Source organism: Thermobia domestica, chromosome 2, assembly GCF_964235325.1.
Source record: "Thermobia domestica chromosome 2, izTheDome1.hap1.1, whole genome shotgun sequence".
Lineage (NCBI taxonomy): Eukaryota > Metazoa > Arthropoda > Insecta > Zygentoma > Lepismatidae > Thermobia > Thermobia domestica.
In genome coordinates, this window is record NC_137455.1 from 158,900,077 (window position 1) to 158,906,764 (window position 6,688).

A 6,688-nucleotide genomic window follows, 5' to 3' on the forward strand; every position below is an offset into this window, starting at 1 on the left:
ATCCGGTCCTGTACAACTTTGCTTCCGCCGTTTTTTCCCAACATTCGAGGTTTAATTGAAAAAAAAAAAAAAAAAAAACAGTGGCAGGTCTACGTTTACGATTCCAAATATTGTCCATCGCTGGTCACTACTTTCTTCCATCTTTCGAGCAGTGTACGAATCAAGTGTCGAAGAAACTACTGATCTTGTGAGGCGGTCCGTGTATCGACCCAAGTGTTGCTCAGCTTGGTCGTGTGCCATTGCTCGAAGCAAGTGATAGTAAGAGGGAGCAATGTCTGGAGAATACAGCGGGTGGGGTAGTGACCGACTTTGCGACATGCGTCGAGCATCGTCATGCAGCACAATGACTTTATCGTGGTCCTCGCTGTATTGCGACCATTTGTTTTTCAGTGCTCGGCTTAAACGCATTAATTGCTTTCGATAAAGATCGTCTGTGATTGTTTCAGTCGGTGTTATCAGTTTATAATACACAACGAGGAGTTGATCATAAGATATAGATACAGAGCATGACCTTGGTGCTGTGAATATTCAGTTTGCCCGTCGACTTGGTAGCATAGCCGGGAAGTATCCATGATTTTCTGTGCTTGGGGCTATGGTAATGAACTAATTTTTCGTCTTCAGTCACGATGCGATGCAGAATTCCGTTCCGCCTTTGTCTTTCATGCAGCTGTTCACAAGCAAACAAACGTCGTGCAACATCTCTTGTCTTTAACTCGTACGGCAACCAATTTCATTGTTTCTGAATCACTCCCGTGGCTTTCAGAGTTTTTGAATGGTTTGTTGAATCACTCCTAATGATCCTGCCAATTCTTCTTGCGTTTGACACGAGTCTCCATGATGTAATGCCTCCAATTCTGTACCTTTGAATACATTCTGTCTTCCACCGCCGTGCCGGTCTTCAATAACAAAATCACCGTTCTTAAAGCGTTGAAACCACTCAAGACATGTTCTTTCACTAATAGCGGTCTTACCATAAGTATTCGTGAGTATTCGATCAGCTTCAGCCACAGATTTCTTCACATTAAAGCAGAAAATTAAAATCTCCCGCAAATGACGACAATATGGCTCGTAAACTGACATGTTCAATCGAGAATAACTTTAAGATGCGGACTTTAACAAGCCGGCGGTATGCGTTTGCTTAGATCGACACCCACAGGAAAAAGTTTAGTAACGAACCGAAATCCTTCTGAATTGATCAGCAAACTTTCTGCAAACTACCAATTATAACTCGAGCGGCAAAGTTACAAACTGGAACAGGAACTCAACTAACAACCAATCTGAAGATCTTAATTTTACAGGGTATCGTTGGCCTTGGCCAAGGCTAAACTTATAAGAAAAGCAGGTGTTCGTTATCTCGATTATGGCTTTATAGCCAACAACGTTTGGGATAGTTTTAAGCAAACCAAAACAGTCTGTTCCTTGCAGTATGCCTGCGGTTTATTAGTTCTATTGATAATACAAGTCCACGAGATTGGTGCGACCTGTTAGAAAAAGTGTGTATAAAAACAGTTTATAATTTAGAAGACGACTTGTTCCAATCTACACACTCACTAACAAAAGAAAACTCGCTAGATCGGGAGGGCACGACTGAGTTCTAGTACAGGTTCAGGTTCTAATCTAACCTACCCTACCTAATTCATTCTACTCTATTCTATAACCTAAGCTACCCTACTAACAACCTAACCTACTTTATACTGACCTTACTGTATCAACATAAACTTAATTACCATACTAACTTTTCGTAATGTACTCTACTAACTGAACTTGCCCTAATCTCCTAACAATCTAATCTACTCTAATAAGCTAACCTACCCTACTAACCTAACCTACCCCACTAATTTAGCATAATCTACTTTAATATCCTAAACTCTCTTACCTCACCAACTTAACATTCTACAAACTAACCTATCATAACCTACAGTCACAAAATAATACTCTTTTTAAGAATGATGACCTATTCTCGATTTGCACGCAAAGATATTACAGAAGAGTATATACATGTGGGATTCGATACTTTCACTATGTAAAGATAGTTGCGTATTTAATATTTTTTTCCTAGGATATGCGCTAAGTTCTTCGGATTTCATTTCGGAAACAATCTATATCTCATTATTTATTTGTATCTAAATATTAAATACATGGATTTAACTGCCACTCCTGGTTTGCCTCTGAGTGAGTCAGTAACAATCTGTACTGCCAAGGATGAAGAATGATTCAAGATAGGAAGATTGAAGATAGAAAGGATGAAATAAGGACATTTCGATATAATCGTATCCTTAGAATTCTCCTGTCCGCCAGTTCTCGTGCTGAATCCTCCTTACAAATAAAATGATCAAAATATTAACATTATTTTAAAATATTTCAAAAGTAGTTCTAAAGTGATGAAATTGTACAGTTTCATCCGTTTAGAACTACTTTTCCAATATTTTTAGATATCAAGTTTAAGTAAACATGTGAATTAAAACGTTACTTTAAAAAAATGCTTGTTTCAGGAGGAGTTGATGATATTAAAAAGATGTTTAGAATTTTATGTAGTTTTAGTAAAATAAACTCACAAGGAACGGACATGAACGTTTCATCTGGACATCCGAATCAAACCTAGTCCATTCGATACTCATAACAAAGATATGCTCATGCACAAAAAAATTAGGTGTCATGGACAGTGGAGGAAGTCCCTGGGGCAGCCCCGTATGTAGGGGGTGTCTAGGCCCCCCCTAAATTTTGGCTGGCCCCCTCTAAAATTTTCACGGTAGGCTGGCAAAATAACTATAATTTGGTGATGAACCATAATATGGTTGGATCGGGCCCCCCGAACTTCAGCCGGCCCCCCTACATTTTTGGGCTGGCTACAGGCCTGCCCTGGGACCCATTAACTCTAATAGTACAAAGAAAATCGTAGACTAGCAGTAAAATAGTTATTGCAGCAATATTGTTCATTTAAAAATCATGGTTTATAGTTCATTCTCTTCAGCATGAAACAAGCTTTTTAGGGGTGCTATGTAGTGGGGCCCATAACTTACTTAAACAAGAAAAATTGGTAAAATGTTGGGAAAATTCCTCTCTCCTACCCAATTTCCCTCTCAACATGTCACGGAACAATATGAGTGATAACTATTGAAACGCTTGCTTCATTTTACAGAGAATGTGGTACAATTCTTGATATCAGGATAAATAGTACTGTGTTTAAATTTTTATATTACGTTCTCTTTATAGGTCAGGTCATAAGTTCGGTTTTGTATGTACAGAGCGTATTGGTATACAGCCCTTCTCCTCATACTTATTTCGTCTATCTAAACAAAACTGGTTACACTCGTTTCTTTTCCCTATAATAATTTTCGAGATACATTTGAATTGTGTACTTTTACCTGGGGGACACGGTAACTGGTGTGTGCTTTATCCAAAAATACATATTTCAGAATCCTGAGGTACCCATACAACAATTTTTATAGAGAGAATTTGGCTACGGGCATATAACTTGTAGTACTCACAACTACCTCTATAAAAATTGTTGCGGAAGTACCGCAGTATTCTGAAACTTAAATATTTGGATAGGGCACATATTAGTTCCTAAGTGAAGTCTTGGCCCGACTGTGGTAGGTTCCATAGTTTAGGAGCTATGAACCTTTAAAGTTAATTTTTTTCATGTTTTCGGCAGCCTGTAACTCCGAAAGGAAGCATTTGTGCACCCAGGTTGGTCTATACTTTTCGTCTTATCTTGGTGTCAGTAATCACCTCCCAAACGTTGTCGGTGTTGTTTTGAAACACCCTGTATATACTGTTTGGTCAGTTGGAGTTTTATTAGTAATCTTGAATTTTCCAAAACTACAATGAATAAGTTACAAATATTTATCAAATATCACATCATGAATTCTCTCTTGCTTTGCTAAAGTATATTACGATATTATTAATAAAGTGCGGATTACGAAGTTCTATGTAACAAAATAGTACATAAATATATAGCAAAAGACTGTAAAGTGTATAATATTGCTGAAATATTTGAAGGGCTGACCGAGAGAGGGGGCCAAAAAAACACACTCCGACGAAAAATGAGTTATGGTAGAAATGCATTGCTTTGTCATCTGTCTATCAGTTTCCCAACTAAGTGTGTCTGTAATTTGTTCCTTGTGTTTTCAAAAATAGGAATAAAAATATGTGACCGTTTGCAGCACAACAACTCGTGTCCTGAGAGAAGGGGTCAAACCACAGTCCAGCTATAACGGCCAATCAAAAGACATGTCTGCTTGTAAAAAAAAAAAAAAAAAAAAAAAAACTGGTGGAGCTTGGTAGCACGCTACCAAACACAACTGCAACAAAAGTTCGTAAACAACTGTGAAATGCGGAAACGAAATAGTAAAAAACAATGAACCAGTGAACAGCAATGCAATATGAAAAATGTATACATATGTATGTGGCTAGAAACAGTAGCATCCCGTGGTTAATCTGAAATCGGATCCTACTTGCTGGAATTTCTTCTGAATCCGAGCCATGTTCTACACAAGATAGAACTGTTTCTTTTCGGGCTGCTGCTTTGGACATAGAAAAGAACATTATAATTTTCTTGTATTACATTCTCTTTCATGCACACAAGTTTGAAAAAATATGTTACTACCACCTGATTCCAAGCCATACCTTTATGCCGAGTGAGGCCGATTTTGTGGTTATCGAGAAAACAAGTCATATGTACATGCCTCAACGATCTTGTGATGCAATCTTGTTGTAAGAGCCAGAGTGCAGGATCCATTTCAAGTAATACGCATGCCATCTGATATGAAAGATATACAATCCATTTCCAACGTGTTATTCAAAGACATAGTGGATGAAAATGGCAGCAAGGTGAAAATACGAAAGGTTACTGTTGTCAGAGTATCAGCTACTGAACCTGGGTTCAATATACTCATTAGTTGAGGTATGGAAGAAACTTCGTGAATTGTATTGTGTCTGCTAAACAAAACCTATTATGTCCGCTACGGATGATCTATAGCCTCTGTTGGACAGCTTGGATGGATGGAAAATCAACTTTCCTGATGGTAGGAAGATCAACTATGTGAAGTATATTGATCTGATAAAAATGATGCAATTTATTCCACCCATTCTACTGAAATCTGAAGTCAGACCATAAAATGACAATTTGTTGAATTTAGGTTAGGTTAGGTAACAAATCAAACATAACTTATTGTATATACTCGTAGTTTGTATTAAATAAACCTCCAGATATCATCTCTGTAAAATATTTCCGTTACATTAGTAATATTCGTTTATTACTCTTTATACAACACACTTTACATAATGTATTACAGGTTAAAAGTTGCACAGATATCTGTAGAGTAGTATACAGATATAAAAGAACCACCTTTACAGGGGAAAATTTGCAGTTATTTGTCCTAAACTTTACCCTTCGATTTCTCGGAATTTAGTTTTCGTGACTTGGCCCCCCCCTCTCGGTGTGCCCTTCATTTGATACTGTATATTTCAATTTTGGTGCTCCACAAATTTATAGAAAATATAAGCTCATTTGTCCAGTGCTGCCCAGACATTTATTTATCCCAATCTTCTATTACATAGAAAAAAAATATTTGGACGCTTTTAAACCAGCTTAACGACCTGTGGGTTCGACACTTCGGTAGTATCGGTAGTATCATTTTCGATTATTTTTACATGTCATTTTTCCCCCCACAGAATTGTATACAAGAAGTTCGTTTAAAATTACTCCAGGTGTTCCAGTCTAGAACATAACCACATGCACTAATACACTCCATACACACGCATATATACGTAAAACACACACATCCAAATTATCGGTTCCACTCTCTACTCTTTCGTGGCAACACATGCTCTCTTCCTCAACACCCAAGCGGCAGATCGTCGGCTATATGTGAAGAGCTAAATTACTTGTAATGTCTCGTTATACGCGGCCATCTATCAATTCGCCGTCGCCACTTGTGGCTGTTCGCCATGACTTGGGTTAAGTGCTGTGCAGCCGGACCAATTTTAGGAAATTTACCGGGTCAATTGGAGAATTTATTTAAGTTTGTGAAAAGGAATGAATGAAAGTCAGGCAAGGGGAATAGTAAAAGTTAAGAAAGTGGTTGTTTTTGTTGATTGTTTTTGACATTGTAAGCGGCACTCTATATGGAGGCGGTCCAAAGAACAGTGTTGATGCAATATCTATTTTACTGCGAGCAGGGCCGGATTAAGGGGGTGTTAGGAGGCTGTAGCCTTGGGCCTCCAAGTGGAGAAGAGTCTTTACTCTGATCAAAACCTCAACTGGCTATCTAAAAGGAATCATAAAGATAAAGTCATCATCATAATATAAAATATGACCAAAAATATGAAACATATTCCCTTAACTTTTCTACCGTACTTTCACAGAAAAGTATTAGGCAAAGACAGCAGAGGCCACATATTTTTCCTAGCCCCGGGTCTCCAGATGGATTAATCCCATCCTGACTGCGAGTTTACAATTTTGTTTATACTAACAGGGTTAAAGGATCCCAGGGACTTCCTCCGTTGTCCATGGCATCTAATTTTTTATGCGTGAAGATATCCTTGTTATGTTTATCGAATGGACTAGGTTTGATTCGGATGTCCGGATGACACGTACAGATCCGTTCCTTGTCAGAAACACTTGTTAATTACGGATCTAATGTATAAAAAAATAAATACTTCTATCCTATGGTCACATTAGGGA